The sequence below is a fragment of the Ranitomeya variabilis genome, chromosome 4 (genome assembly GCF_051348905.1).
Source record: "Ranitomeya variabilis isolate aRanVar5 chromosome 4, aRanVar5.hap1, whole genome shotgun sequence".
Classification (NCBI taxonomy): Eukaryota; Metazoa; Chordata; class Amphibia; order Anura; family Dendrobatidae; genus Ranitomeya; species Ranitomeya variabilis.
The window spans coordinates 540,674,511-540,691,565 of record NC_135235.1 but is presented as its reverse complement, the minus strand read 5'-3'; positions in this window follow the sequence as shown (position 1 = coordinate 540,691,565).

Genomic DNA, 17,055 nt, shown 5'->3' with positions numbered 1-17,055 from the left:
AACCACCATTTTTTTTTTTTAAAACCACTTAATGAGAGCCGGAAGGTTGAAGCTCAGCTTTATTTAGTTGAGGGCAACACCAGGCAGGGGCACACAGACAGACACCTTTAGTAGGCCGGAAAAGCCTATTGCATTTTTCAAAATGGTAATTTGGAGCAGAAGGTTGAAGCTCAGCTTTATTTAGTTGAGGGCAACACCAGGCAGGGGCACACAGACAGACACCTTTAGTAGGCCGGAAAAGCCTATTGCATTTTTTAAAATGGTAATTTGGAGCAGAAGGTTGAAGCTCAGCTTTATTTAGTTGAGGACAACACCAGGCAGGGGCACACAGACAGACACCTTTAGTAGGCCGGAAAAGCCTATTGCATTTTTCAAAATGGTAATTTGGAGCAGAAGGTTGAAGCTCAGCTTTATTTAGTTGAGGGCAACACCAGGGAGGGGCAGAAGCCGTTAGTAGGCCCTAACCAAAGTTGAAGGCCAAATGCAGTTTAATTTCTGATACTATAGGCCGAAAGCCAGAAGGTGGAAGCTCCGATTTAGACAGTGGAGGACAATTTGAATTAGGGACTGCAGACAGACTTAGTAGGCTGTCCCCTGTGGACCATGCATCCACCACATTAACCCATTGCGCCGTAATGGACACGTAATCTTCCGTGGCCATGCCTACAGGTCCATGCGTCTGTTGTCAGGTGCACCTTTGTACTCACAGATTGCCAGAGTGCATGGACAATGCGGTCTTCTACATGCTGGTGGAGGGTTGGGATGGCTTTTCTCGCAAAAGAAGTGTCGACTGGTTAGCTTGTAGCGTGGTACAGCGTAGTCCATCATGGCCTTATTAATAGTAAATAAAATATATAACTAGGCTCTATGAACTTTTAAATAGGTTCCAGGGGTACACGGGCAGCATTGGTGTGGTCAGTGGAGGAGTATTGCAAGTAGGGGCTGCAGACAGGCTATCAAAGGCCTAAAATAACAAACAGTAGGCAGTGTTGGCAGTTTTACATCGGTTACATGGATACACAGGCAGGCACTCCAGGCAGCATTGTGGTCAGTGGAGGAGTATTGCAAGTAGGGGCCGCAGACAGGCTATCAAAGGCCTAAAATAACAAACAATAGGCTCATTGCAGTTTTACAGCGGTTACATGGATAGACGGGCAGGCAGCTTGGTGGTGAGTGGAGGAGTATTTAAAGTAGGGACCGCAGACAGGCTATCAAAGGCCTAACATAACAAACAATAGGCTCATGGCAGTTTTACAGCGGTTACATGGATACACGGGCAGGCAGCTTGGTGGTCAGTGGAGGAGTATTTAAAGTAGGGACCGCAGACAGGCTTCAAAGGCCTAACATAAGAAAATGGGCTGGCTGTAGGCACTTAATAATTGGTTCCAGGGGTACACGGGCAGCAGTGGTCTGGTCAGTGGAGGACTAGTGGAAGGAGGGACCGCAGACAGGCTTCAAAGGCCTAAAATAACAAACAATAGGCTCATGGCAGTTTTACAGCGGTTACATGGATACACGGGCAGGCAGCTTGGTGGTGGTGAGTGGAGGAGTATTTAAAGTAGGGACCGCAGACAGGCTATCAAAGGCCTAAAATAACAAACAATAGGCTTATGGCAGTTTTACAGCGGTTACATGGATACACGGGCAGGCAGCTTGGTGGTCAGTGGAGGAGTATTTAAAGTAGGGACCGCAGACAGGCTATCAAAGGCCTAAAATAACAAACAATAGGCTTATGGCAGTTTTACAGCGGTTACATGGATACACGGGCAGGCAGCTTGGTGGTCAGTGGAGGAGTATTTAAAGTAGGGACCGCAGACAGGCTATCAAAGGCCTAAAATAACAAACAATAGGCTTATGGCAGTTTTACAGCGGTTACATGGATACACGGGCAGGCAGCTTGGTGGTCAGTGGAGGAGTATTTAAAGTAGGGACCGCAGACAGGCTATCAAAGGCCTAACATAACAAACAATAGGCTCATGGCAGTTTTACAGCGGTTACATGGATACACGGGCAGGCAGCTTGGTGGTCAGTGGAGGAGTATTTAAAGTAGGGACCGCAGACAGGCTTCAAAGGCCTAACATAAGAAAATGGGCTGGCTGTAGGCACTTTATAATTGGTTCCAGGGGTACACGGGCAGCAGTGGTCTGGTCAGTGGAGGAGTATTTAAAGTAGGGACCGCAGACAGGCTATCAAAGGCCTAAAATAACAAACAATAGGCTCATGGCAGTTTTACAGCGGTTACATGGATACACGGGCAGGCAGCTTGGTGGTGGTGAGTGGAGGAGTATTTAAAGTAGGGACCGCAGACAGGCTATCAAAGGCCTAAAATAACAAACAATAGGCTCATTGCAGTTTTACAGCGGTTACATGGATAGACGGGCAGGCAGCTTGGTGGTGAGTGGAGGAGTATTTAAAGTAGGGACCGCAGACAGGCTATCAAAGGCCTAAAATAACAAACAATAGGCTCATTGCAGTTTTACAGCGGTTACATGGATAGACGGGCAGGCAGCTTGGTGGTGAGTGGAGGAGTATTTAAAGTAGGGACCGCAGACAGGCTATCAAAGGCCTAAAATAACAAACAATAGGCTCATGGCAGCTTTACAGCGGTTACATGGATACACAGGCAGCTTGGTGGTGAGTGGAGGAGTAGTGCAAGGAGTGTCTGTCCCAGTACTCCCAAAATATAAATAGATGTTAATGTCTCGCAAAACAACCACAACAAAAAAAAAGGTGGCATACTTAGGTACAGGGGTGGGCTCATCTACTGAGTTTCTGACATAGTAATTTGGCAGTAACTATTTAATGGTGCCAATATAGGACACAGACACAGACTACTTTAAGTTGCATCATAGATGTCTACAAATTTGTATTGTCAGTGCCAGACATTGAATGATGTCAGCGAATAGACTAAAGATTGGTGGAGCTGTGCGACATAATTTTGGACGTGGTAGAGCACATTTTGAGCTGGGGTAGGGGGGAACTCTCTTGAGGCCGGCGGGACCGCCCCAGGGCCCCTCATGTTACAACGGTGTGTCTGACGTTGGGTGCGCACCACCACCGCCAGAGACACTACATTGTACTATGAGGGACCCAGTAGCAATGCCGTCAACCAAAAGCGAGCACACCCACGTCTTCAGACAAACAGCAGTCTCACGGGTGCTTGCGCCAAGTCGCGATACCACGGGCCCGTGTGGGGAGTTTTGCCATTTAGGGAGGTGTAAACATGTCGTATGCTGTACAATCAGCTGCAGCAAATTAGACATTAGAAAAGTAATTCACAGGCAAGAGCTTTTCATAGGAAAGCTAGGTGTCGGCCGGGCAAGGTGGGGCAAAAGATTTCGAAATCCAGTTGTGGTTCATTTTAATGAATGTTAGATCGTCAACATTTTGGGTAGCCAGACGAGTCCTTTTTTCGGTTAATATTGAACCTGCAGCACTGAATACTCTTTCTGATAGGACACTTGCTGCCGGGCAAGCAAGCTCCTGCAATGCATATTCTGCCAATTCTGGCCAGGTGTCTAATTTGGAGGCCCAGTAATCAAATGGGAATGACGGTTGAGGGAGAACATCGATAAGGGATGAAAAATAGTTAGTAACCATACTGGACAAATGTTGTCTCCTGTCACTTTCAATTGATGCAGCAGTACCTGTCCTGTCTGCGGTCATAGCAAAATCACTCCACAACCTGGTCAGAAAACCCCTCTGTCCAACGCCACTTCTGATGTGTGCACCCCTAACACTCCTAGTCTGCTGCCCCCTGGAGCTCGTGTGAGAACGATCACGTGCGCTGTGTGCTGGGAATGCCTGAAGCAAACGGTCAACAAGAGTTGATTGTTTGGTTGCTAATATTAGTTCCAAGTTCTCATGTGGCATAATATTTTGCAATTTGCCTTTATAGCGTGGATCAAGGAGGCAGGCCAACCAGTAATCGTCATCGTTCATCATTTTCGTAATGCGTGTGTCCCTTTTTAGGATACGTAAGGCATAATCCGCCATGTGGGCCAAAGTTCCAGTTGTCAAATCTCCGGTTGTGATTGGTTGAGGGGCAGTTGCAGGCAAATCTACGTCACTTGTGTCCCTCAAAAAACCAGAACCCGGCCGTGACACGCAACCAATTTCCTGTGCCCCCGGGAAAGGTTCGGCATTAAAAATATACTCATCCCCATCATCCTCCTCGTCCTCCACCTCCTCTTCGCCCGCTACCTCGTCCTGTACACTGCCCTGACCAGACAATGGCTGACTGTCATCAAGGCTTTCCTCTTCCTCTGGTGCAGACGCCTGCTCCTTTATGTGCGTCAAACTTTGCATCAGCAGACGCATTAGGGGGATGCTCATGCTTATTACGGCGTTGTCTGCACTAACCAGCCGTGTGCATTCCTCAAAACACTGAAGGACTTGACACATGTCTTGTATCTTAGACCACTGCACACCTGACAACTCCATGTCTGCCATCCTACTGCCTGCCCGTGTATCCTCCCACAAATAAATAACAGCACGCCTCTGTTCGCACAGTCTCTGAAGCATGTGCAGTGTTGAGTTCCACCTTGTTGCAACGTCTATGATTAGGCGATGCTGGGGAAGGTTCAAAGACCGCTGATAGGTCTGCATACGGCTGGCGTGTACAGGCGAACGTCGGATATGTGAGCAAAGTGCACGCACTTTGAGGAGCAGGTCGGAGAACCCAGGATAAGTTTTCAATAAGCACTGCACCACCAGGTTTAAGGTGTGAGCCAGGCAAGGAATGTGTTTCAGTTGGGAAAGGGAGATGGCAGCCATGAAATTCCTTCCGTTATCACTCACTACCTTGCCTGCCTCAAGATCTACTGTGCCCAGCCACGACTGTGTTTCTTGTTGCAAGAACTCGGACAGAACTTCCGCGGTGTGTCTGTTGTCGCCCAAGCACTTCATAGCCAATACAGCCTGCTGACGCTTGGCAGTAGCTGGCCCATAATGGGACAACTGGTGTGCAACAGTGTCATCTGCCGATGGAGTGGTTGGCAGACTGCGTTCTGTGGAAGAGCTGTAGCTTCTGCAGGAGGACGAGGAGGAGGAGGAGGAGGGGGTGCGAACGCCTACAGCCAACTGTTTCCTAGACCGTGGGCTAGGCACAACTGTCCCTAAATTGATGTCGCCTGTGGACCCTGCATCCACCACATTCACCCAGTGTGCCGTGATAGACACATAACGTCCCTGGCCATGCCTACTGGTCCATGCATCTGTAGTCAGGTGCACCTTTGTACTCACAGATTGCCTGAGTGCATGGACGATGCGCTGTTTAACATGCTGGTGCAGGGCTGGGATGGCTTTTCTGGAAAAAAAGTGTCGACTGGGTAGCTCGTATCGTGGTTCAGCGTACTCCATCAGGGCTTTGAAAGCTTCGCTTTCAACTAACCGGTAGGGCATCATCTCTAACGAGATTAGTCTAGCTATGTGGGCGTTAAAACCCTGTGTACGCGGATGCGAGGATAAGTACTTCCTTTTTCTAACCAGAGTCTCATGTAGGGTGAGCTGGACTGGAGAGCTGGAGATCGTGGAACTTTCGGGTGTGCCGGTGTACATGGCAGACTGAGAGACGGTTGGAGACGGTATTGTTTCCGCCGGTGCCCTAGATGCAATATTTCCTCCTGCAAAACTGGTGATTCCCTGACCCTGACTGCTTTTGGCTGGCAAAGAAACCTGCACAGATACTGCCGGTGGTGCGGAAAATGGTGGCCTTACAGTGACGGAAGGGATGTTGCGTTGCTGACTAGCTTCATTGGCCGAGGGTGCTACAACCTTGAGGGACGTTTGGTAGTTAGTCCAGGCTTGAAAATGCATGGTGGTTAAGTGTCTATGCATGCAACTAGTATTTAGACTTTTCAGATTCTGACCTCTGCTTAAGCTAGTTGAACATTTTTGACAGATGACTTTGCGCTGATCAGTTGGATGTTGTTTAAAAAAATGCCAGACTGCACTCTTCCTAGACTCGGATCCCTTTTCAGGGATTGCAGACTGAGCTTTAACCGGATGGCAACGCTGTGCTCCAACAGGTTTTGGCTTTGACACGCGTTTTGGGCCAGATACGGGCCCGGCAGATGGAACCTGTTGCGATGTTGATGCCTGCTGCGGCCCCTCCTCCACCTCCGCTTCTGAACTACTGCCGCCTGCACCCTGTTCCCCCAATGTCTGCAATGTAAGCCAAAACTTGCTGTTGCTGCTCCGCCTTTAAAAGCGGTTTTCCTACTCCCAGAAAAGAGAGCGTTCGAGGCCTTGTGTAGCCTGACGACGAAACTGGCTCCACAGCTCCAGACTTAGGTGGAATATTTTTATCCCCACGACCACCTGATGCTCCACTACCACTACCATCATTACCAGCTGACAATGAACGCCCACGACGACCTCTTGCACCAGACTTCCTCATTGTTTTAAAATCTTAACCAAAGTAACTTTATTTGTTGCTGTCAAACAACTTACACGGTGAGCTATAACTTCAGTATGATTTCAATATCCCTTAACAGGTTGGTGAGACCACAAGGAAAATCAGGCACAATGTTACACACTCTGTTTTCTGTGGCACAAAATCACAGAGATGACACACACGCAGGACTGTCACTCAAGCACTAATGTCAATATTAATCTCCCACCTAATTTATGTTTTTTTTTTTTTCAGGGAGACTTTAGAAACCAAATAATATTAAAAAAAAAAAAAAAAAAAAGGCTTTCTATGGCCCACAATTAGAGAGAGAGAGGTGGCACACCCAGGAGTCAAGACTGGCACACAAGCTGAAAGGGCAATATTACTCTCCCACTGTTTTTTTATGTTTTTTTTTTTTTCAGGGAGACTTTAGAAACCAAATAATATTTAAAAAAATAAATAAATAGGCTTTCTATGGCCCACTGAATGAGAGAGGTGGCACACCCAGGAGTCAAGACTGGCACACAAGCTTAAAGGGCAATATTACTCTCCCACTGTTTTTTTATGTATTTTTTGTTTTTTAAGGGAGACTTTAGAAACCCAATAATATTTAAAAAAAAAAATAAATAGGCTTTCTATGGCCCACTGAATGAGAGGGAGAGAGGTGGCACACCCAGGAGTCAAGACTGGCACACAAGCTGAAAGGGCAATATTACTCTCCCACTGTTTTTTTATGTTTTTTTTTTTTCAGGGAGACTTTAGAAACCAAATAATATTTAAAAAAAAAATAAATAGGCTTTCTATGGCCCACTGAATGAGAGAGGTGGCACACCCAGGAGTCAAGACTGGCACACAAGCTGAAAGGGCAATATTACTCTCCCACTGTTTTTTTATGTATTTTTTGTTTTTTAAGGGAGACTTTAGAAACCCAATAATATTTAAAAAAAAAAATAAATAGGCTTTCTATGGCCCACTGAATGAGAGGGAGAGAGGTGGCACACCCAGGAGTCAAGACTGGCACACAAGCTGAAAGGGCAATATTACTCTCCCACTGTTTTTTTAGGTTTTTTTTTTTTTTTTCAGGGAGACTTTAGAAACCAAATAATATTAAAAAAACCAAAAAAAAAATAGCCTTTCTATGGCCCACTGAATGAGAGAGAGAGGTGGCACACCCAGGAGTCAAGACTGGCACACAAGCTGAAAGGGCAATATTACTCTCCCACTGTTTTTTTATGTATTTTTTGTTTTTTAAGGGAGACTTTAGAAACCCAATAATATTTAAAAAAAAAAATAAATAGGCTTTCTATGGCCCACTGAATGAGAGGGAGAGAGGTGGCACACCCAGGAGTCAAGACTGGCACACAAGCTGAAAGGGCAATATTACTCTCCCACTGTTTTTTTAGGTTTTTTTTTTTTTTTTCAGGGAGACTTTAGAAACCAAATAATATTAAAAAAACAAAAAAAAAAAATAGCCTTTCTATGGCCCACTGAATGAGAGAGAGAGGTGGCACACCCAGGAGTGAAGACTGGCACACAAGCTGAAAGGGCAATATTACTCTCCCACTGTTTTTTTATGTATTTTTTGTTTTTTAAGGGAGACTTTAGAAACCCAATAATATTTAAAAAAAAAAATAAATAGGCTTTCTATGGCCCACTGAATGAGAGGGAGAGAGGTGGCACACCCAGGAGTCAAGACTGGCACACAAGCTGAAAGGGCAATATTACTCTCCCACTGTTTTTTTAGTTTTTTTTTTTTTTTTCAGGGAGACTTTAGAAACCAAATAATATTAAAAAAAAAAAAAAAAAATAGGCTTGCTATAGCCCACTGAATGAGAGATAGCACACACAGCAGTGGCACACAAGCCCTGACTGAGGCCAATATTTTTCTCCCACTGATTGATGTAGTGTTTTTGTGTTGAGGTAGAATTTAGAACACAAATCACGGAAAAAATAAATAGGCTTTCTATGGCCCACTGAATGAAAGGGAGAGAGGTGGCACACCCAGGAGTCAAGACTGGCACACAAGCTGAAAGGGCAATATTACTCTCCCACTGTTTTTTTATGTATTTTTTGTTTTTTAAGGGAGACTTTAGAAACCCAATAATATTTTAAAAAAAAAATAAATAGGCTTTCTATGGCCCACTGAATGAGAGGGAGAGAGGTGGCACACCCAGGAGTCAAGACTGGCACACAAGCTGAAAGGGCAATATTACTCTCCCACTGTTTTTTTAGGTTTTGTTTTTTTTTTCAGGGAGACTTTAGAAACCAAATAATATTACAAAAAAAAAAAAAAAAATAGGCTTGCTATAGCCCACTGAATGAGAGATAGCACACACAGCAGTGGCACACAAGCCCTGACTGAGGCCAATATTTTTCTCCCACTGATTGATGTAGTGTTTTTGTGTTGAGGTAGAATTTAGAACACAAATCACGGAAAAAATAAATAGGCTTTCTATGGCCCACTGAATGAAAGGGAGAGAGGTGGCACACCCAGGAGTCAAGACTGGCACACAAGCTGAAAGGGCAATATTACTCTCCCACTGTTTTTTTATGTATTTTTTGTTTTTTAAGGGAGACTTTAGAAACCCAATAATATTTAAAAAAAAAAAATAAATAGGCTTTCTATGGCCCACTGAATGAGAGGGAGAGAGGTGGCACACCCAGGAGTCAAGACTGGCACACAAGCTGAAAGGGCAATATTACTCTCCCACTGTTTTTTTAGGTTTTGTTTTTTTTTTCAGGGAGACTTTAGAAACCAAATAATATTAAAAAAAAAAAAAAAAAAAAATAGGCTTGCTATAGCCCACTGAATGAGAGATAGCACACACAGCAGTGGCACACAAGCCCTGACTGAGGCCAATATTTTTCTCCCACTGATTGATGTAGTGTTTTTGTGTTGAGGTAGATTTTAGAACACAAATCACGGAAAAAATAAATAGGCTTTCTATGGCCCACTCAGTGAGAGATGGCACACACAGGGATGGCACTGTAGCAGAAATGCCAATCTTAATCTCCCACAAAAAAAAAAAAAAAAAAAAAAAAAAACTGTCCTACAATTACTATCTCCCTGCAGTAATGTAAGCCAGGTATGGCAGGCAGCAATAGGAGTGGACTGATGCACAAATTAAATAAAAAGTGTGGACAAACAAAAAAGATAGCTGTGCAGAAAGGAAGGAACAAGAGGATATGTGCTTTGAAAAAAGCAGTTGGTTTCCACAGTGGCGTACACACAGCAATACAGCTATCACGAAGCCTTCTAGGGCAGCCCAATGAGCTACAGCGCTGAGGGGAAAAAAAAAAAAAAATAGCTTCCACAGTCCCTGCACACCGAAGGTGGTGTTGGACAGTGGAAATCGCTGCAGCACAAGTGGTTTGGTGGTTAGTGGACCCTGCCTAACGCTCTCCCTGCTTCTGACGAAGCGGCAGCAACCTGTCCCTAAGCTCAGATCAGCAGCAGTAAGATGGCGGTCGGCGGGAACGCCCCTTTATAGCCCCTGTGACGCCGCAGACAGCAAGCCAATCACTGCAATGCCCTTCTCTAAGATGGTGGGGACCAGGATCTATGTCATCACGCTGCCCACACTCTGCGTTCACCTTCATTGGCTGAGAAATGGCGCTTTTCGCGTCATTGAAACGCGACTTTGGCGCGAAAGTCGCGTACCGCATGGCCGACAAGCACAGGGGTCGGATCGGGTTTCATGAGACGCCGACTTAGCCAAAAGTCGGCGACTTTTGAAAATGATCGACCCGTTTCGCTCAACCCTAGTCCCAACCCCATTTATAAGGCAAGAAATCCCACTTATTAAACTTCACAGGGCACACCTGTGAAGTGAAAGCCATTTCCGGTGACTACCTCTTGAAGCTCATCAAGAGAATGCCAAGAGTGTGCAAAGCAGTCAGCAAAGCAAAAGGTGGCTACTTTGAAGAACCTAGAATATAAGACATACTTTCAGTTGTTTCACTTTTTTTGTTAAGTACAGTATATAATTACACATGTGTTAGTTCATAGTTTTGATGCCTTCAGTGTGAATTTACAATTTTCATAGTCATGAAAATACAGAAAAATCTTTAAATGAGAAGGTGTTTCCAAACTTTTGCTCTGTACTGTAGTTTAATAATGAAATAGGTAATCAAATAAAACACTTACAGTAGCTAAAATCAACATTTTAATAGGCCGGGTCAATGATTTTTTGTAGTGTTATGTAATGCAAAAAAAAGACCTCAAAGCATGTAATACTTGATGGATCAAAATATATTAACTTTTTTCAGCACCCCAAAAGAAGCTGCAGCTCAGTAGCGTAGCTACCAGGGGGGCAGAGAGTGCGGTCGCCCTGGACCCACCGCTCACAGGAGCCCACCCAGAGCTACACTACCCATAATTATATCAGCATGCCCAGGCCGCTGATATAGTTAAGCTCCGTGGTAGAGCTGGAAGACACGATCTCCCTGCACTACCGCAGGCAGTGGCCGGGGAGAGGCAGAGGAGCATATGCCCCCCCAGGATGCTAGGTGCCGGCACTGTGCCTGTGATGGCTGCCTCCAGTATACAGCAGACACGCCAACATTGCATGCTGTGTGGTTGTGTCTGTTGTAGAGAACTGAGGACCACAGCTCACACTTCTACCTGTACCAGCAGGAGGTGTCTGCACTGTGCAGGGAGGAGGTGACAGGATACTGCTCCCTCGTGATAAGACTAACCTTGTGCTCTATCTGCAGTCACTATCTGAGGCACAGTAGATTTATGGCGGCTGCTTGAACTTTTGCACAGATCGGGTCACTGTCAGTGCAAATCGCCCGAACATCACCCGATATGTAAAAGGCTTCAGAGCCGTGACGTAATTTTCAGGTCCTAAATTCCTCATTCTAGGAATTTAGGACATGAGAATTACGTCACGGCTTTTGATTGGTCACTGAGCGGTCACGTGGGCGGCCGCGACCAATCACAAGCCGTGACGTCATCGAAAGGTCTTTCAAGCGCCATTCTTAGGAACGGAAGATGCCGGTTACCAGCGGCGATGTCCAGGCTGCGTCGGAGAGGTGAGTATATCAATATTTTTTATTTTAATTCTTTATTTTACACTTAAATGTGGATTCCGATACCGATTTCCGATATCGCAAACATATCGGAACTCGGTATCGGAATTCCGATACCAGATTCAGAAGATCACCGACCTCATGGCCACCCCACACAGGGGTCGGGTTTCATGAAACCTGACTTTGCCAAAAGTCGTCGACTTCTGAAAATGGCCGACCCGTTTCGCTCAACCCTAATCATCACGTGTTATTGCTGCAATGCATTCTTGGGACCGGAGCGTCTCGAGGAGCATCGCTAAATGCCTGGGCTGGATCCGGGGGCCGCCAGAAGGTGAGTATATACCTTTTTTATTTTAATTTATTTTTTTAACAGGGATATGGTGCCCACATTGCTATATACTACGTGGGCTGTGTTATATACTGCATGGGCTGAGTTACATACTGCATGGGCTGTGTTATATACTACGTCGGATGTGCTATATACTACGTGGCTGGGCAATATACTACGTGGCTGGGCAATATACTATGTGGCTGTGCTATATACTATGTGGCTGTGTTATATACTACGTGGGCTGTGTTATATACTATGTGGGCTGTGTTATATACTATATACCCAATGCGATAGAATCGGGCCACCATTTAGTATATATATATATGTGTATATATATATATATATATATATACTGTGTGTGTATATATATATCCAAAGACATACTGATAGGGAATTCAGATTGTGAGCCCCAACGGGGACAGCTATGATAATGTATGCAACCTGTAAAGCGCTGCGGAATATGTTAGCGCTATATAAAAATAAAAGATTATTAAAAGATTATTATATATATATATATATATATATATATATATATACTGTATATATACCTTGGATTTAATTATATGAGATCATACAAACATTGATCTGATAGGACCCTGACTAATGTGATGCAGTCCTATAGCCAGGGTTATGGTACTATCAGTTCAATGTCTGTATGATCTCATCAGTAAATCCAAGGTGGTAAACATGAAAACCCCATTAAAAAACCTTTTATTAAAAAAAAAAAGTTGAGGATAAATATACAGTAGAGACCAAGAGTTTGGACACACCTACTCATTTAAAGATTTTTCTGTATTTTCATGACTATGAAAATTGTAAATTCACACTGAATCAAAATTATGAATGAACATATGTGGAATTATATACTTAACAAAAAAGTGTGAAACAACTGAAAATATGTCTTATATTCTAGGTTCTTCAAAGTAGCCACCTTTTGCTTTGATAACTGCTTTCCACACTCTTGGTATTCTCTTGATGAGCTTCAAGAGGTAGTCACCGGAAACGGTCTTCCAACGATCTTGAAGGAGTTCCCAGAGATGCTTAGCACTTGTTGGCCCTTTTGCCTTCACTCTGCCGTACAGCTCACCCCAAACATCTTGATTGTGTTCAGGTCTGGTGACTGTGGAGGCCAGGTGTTAGGTGTCGAGTTCCCGCCGCTGCACAGGGGGAATCTTGAACCACCTCCGCTGTGGTCTCCCATTCTCCTGCAGTCGCAGTGGAGTCTGCTCAGCGGAGACGTAGGTCCCAGCGTCGGTCTCAGGCTGATACTCTGCGCTTGGTTACTGCTGCTCTTCCAGGCTCAGCCTGAGGTTGGGGGTCACATGCTCAGGTACTGTAGCAGCTCCCATTGGACCACTAGGAAGGTCCTTACCTGCTGCAGCTATGAAAGGTTCGCATGGCCGCACGGCCATTTGCTAGTATCAACCTATGTCATGAGCTTTGCTACTTTGTGGTCATGTCTGCATGTGGTCAGGGTTGGCTGAAATAAGCCCCTAGAATACCGGCACCTCCGGTGAGGAGTTTTGTGTGTGTGAATTCAGGGCTGGTGTATCGCCACTAGAATTCCGGCTCCACCGGAGAGGAGTTGTGTTCGTGTGCTATGCTGACTGCATGACCACTGTTTGCTTTCTGCTCTGTTAGGTAGCTGTGATCCTCTGTGAGGTTAATAGGTCACAGCGTTTTCCTATCTTAGCGATTCTGTGAAGTAACAGAGCTCGCTTATACCACCAAATAGTGCCGCCAATTGCTAGCAGCAGGTTCTCTCCTGCATGGTGGACCCCGGGTTGCGAACGCACCAATTATAGCACATATAAATACTCGGTGCGTTCCACCAACCCTAACATAATACTAGTGCCAGGGTCTGGCTAGTAAATGACGGACGATCAGCGTCTACAGTGGTACATCCAGCAGCTGGAGGGTAGGTTGGCATTTCTTGAGCACACAACCTCGGCTGTGGATGTCACTGCAGTCGCTGTACAGGCTGCTAGTGTAGCTGCAGCGAGTTTGTCCTCTGCCACCCCTGCTCCGACCTTATCCCGTCTCCCACTTCCAGACAAGTTTGCTGGTGACTGTAAGCTCTGTCGGGGATTCGTGAGCCAGTGCACCATACATCTAGAGCTTCTGGCTGCACATTTTCCTACGGAACGGGCTAATGTGGGATTTATCATATCCCTTCTGTCGGGTCGGGCAGGGCGTTGGAGTGGGCAATGCCGCTGTGGGAGCGTGATGATCATGTGGTACAGAGTGCTCCTCGCTTCCTGGACTCTCTGAGACAGGTCTTTTTGGGACCTCGTGTTTCCCACGATACAGCGCTCCAACTGCTGGCATTAACACAGGGTTTGTCCATGGTCAGCCAATTTGCCGTCCACTTCCGAACTTTGGCATCAGAGCTGGAGTGGCTGGATAAAGTCCTTATTCCTGTGTACTGGAAGGGACTGGCTGATGATGTAAAGGACGCCTTGGCCACCAGGGAGATTCTCGCCACACTGGAGGACCTCATAGCTATATCTACCCACATCGACCACCGTTTTAAACAGCGGAGGTTAGAGCGGACCCAGTGTAGGCAGAGGTTCCATTTGGCTCCAACCTTTGCCAGTCCTCTGGAATCTCCTATTCAGGTGCCCAACTCCCATATGGCCATGGAGGTTTCTCAAGCGGGACCTAAGTCCCGGGCCGCTCAAGTACCCGTGGTCTGTAATAACTCCCAGCATTATGCCAATAAATGTCCTCAGCGGCCGGGAAACGATCGCGTCTAGTAACCATAGGAGGAGGTTCACTAGACACAGCGGTATTTTCCTCCAAGCTGTCCTTTAAGGGGACAATCACTTTAGGCTCTTTCACTCTTGCAGTCGAGCTTTGTGTGGACTCTGGGGCGGAGGGGAATTTTATGTCCTCTGCCTTCGCCCAACGCCACGCTATACCCCTTGTGATGCTCGCCAGGCCAGTGACTGTTCGAGTGGTAAATGGGTCAAAACTGCCCACACAAATTACACATCAGACTTTCCCTTTCATGTTATCTATGTCTCCTTCCCATCAGGAGGTTATCTCCCTGCTTGTCATTCCTGAGGGAATAAATGAGATACTGCTAGGGATACCCTAGTTATGTTTCCACTCTCCTCATATAGAGTTGTCCTCAGGGAGAGTTTTGGGTTGGAGTGAATCTTGTAAGGGCAGATATATGAGGGAGTGCATTCAGGTTGCCACTACAGAGGTACCCGCAGATCTTCTCTCCCCAAGTGTTATTGGTCCTATGCAGATGTGTTCTCCAAGAAGGCTGCGGAGACCCTTCCGCCTCACCGTCCCTATGACTGTCCTATTGATCTCATGCATGGTCAGAGCCTCCCCGGGGTCGGGTCTATCCTCTCTCCCTCCCGGAGACGGAGGCTATGACTTAATATATTCAGGAAAATTTGGCTAGAGGGTTCATTAGGAAGTCAGTGTCACCTGCAGGGGCGGGGTTCTTTTTCATGCAGAAGAAGAACGGAGAACTACATCCATGCATAGATTACAGGGGTCATAACGCCATCACCATTAAGAATAAGTACCCTTTGCCCCTGATTTCTGAACTCTTCGATAGGCTACGGGTAGCAAGGGTATTCACCAAATTAGATCTGCGGGGTGCTTACAACCTGATTCTTTTTTCAATCTCCCCAATGTTGATAAGCCGTTTATAATGGAGGTGGATGCCTCTTCCATTGGTGCTGGAGCAGTCCTCTTCCAAAAGGATGCTCAAGGTCGGAAGCATCCTTGCTTCTTCTTTTCCAAGACCTTCACACCAGCAGAGAGGAATTATTCCATCTGGGACAGGGAGTTGCTTGCCATGAAATTGGCTTTCTCTGAGTGGAGACATCTTCTGGAAGGGGCTCGCTTTCCCTTTCAAGTTTTTACTGACCACAAAAATTTAGTGTACTTACAGACAGCCCAGCGGCTAAATTCTCGCCAGGCCAGATGGTCCCTGTTCTTCTCCCGGTTCCATTTCATTCTCCATTTTCTCTCCGGAGAGAAGAACATTTGTGCCGATGCTCTCTCTCGCTCCTTTCTGTCATCTGTGGAGGAGGAAGAGGAGCCTTGGCTTATTGTCCCCCACTGAAAGCCTGAGAACTGTGGCCCTGGTCTCGCTAGAGTCTGTGCCCAAGGGCAAGACTTTTGTACCATTTACATTTGCGACCGGAGGTTCTCTCTTGGGCTCATTCGTCTAGGGTGGGTGGACATTTTGGGACCAAGAGGACATCTGAGCTGTTGGTGAGAACATACTGGTGGCCGCATATGGCTCGTGATGTCCGGGACTATATTCGGGCTTGTATCTCCTGTTCTAAGAATAAGTCTCCTCGACAATGGCCAGCAGGATTACTTTATCCCCTACCGATGGCAGACAGGCCCTGGGAGATGGTCGGGATGGATTTTGTGGTGGGCTTACCCAAGTCTCGTGGCTGCACCATCATTTGGGTAATCACCAACCATTTCTCTAAAATGGTGCACTTGATGCCTCTTCCATGGCTACCTTCTGCACGGGCTTTGGCAGCATTGTTTGTAAAACATATTTTCCGCCTACACGGTATGCCAGACAAGATTGTCAGTGACCGGGGTCCCCAGTTTGCATCTCGGTTCTGGAGAGAGTTTTGTCGACTACTCAGTATCGAGTTGAATCTCTCTTCTGCATATCATCCCCAGACGAATAGGTTGGTAGAGAGGGCCAACCAGACCTTGGTCACATATCTGCGACATTTTGTTTCAGTCAGGCAGGATGACTGGGCATCCTTGCTTCTTCCAAGGAGAGAATGAGGTTCTCCGCCGATGCACACCGGCGCCCCGCTCCGACCTTTGCTCCTGGCAATTTAGTGTGGCTCTCCGCCTGTAACATCAGGCTGCGAGTTGAGTCCACTAAGTTTGCACCTCGCTACTTTGGTCCCTTCAAGGTCCTCGAACAGGATAACCCTGTAGTCTACTGTCTGGCCCTTCCTCCATGCTTAGGTATCACCGACACCTTTCATGTGTCCCTCTTAAAGCCCATACACATGTCCTGGTTTTGTGAGTTACCTGCCGGGACATCGGGTTCGTCTACGGATGATCAAGAGGTGAGCGCTATCTTAGGGTGCTAGGTGGTATGTGGCAAAAAATTTTATTTGGTGGACTGGAAGGGTTATGGTCCAGAGGACAGGTCCTGGGAGCCTGCTGAACACATTCGAGCTCTGCAGCTCATTGCTGCCTTTGAGCGTAGCGAGGCTCAAGGAGGGGGGCCCTAGGAGGGGGGTACTGTTAGGTGTTGAGTTCCTGTCGCTGCACAGGGGGGAATCTC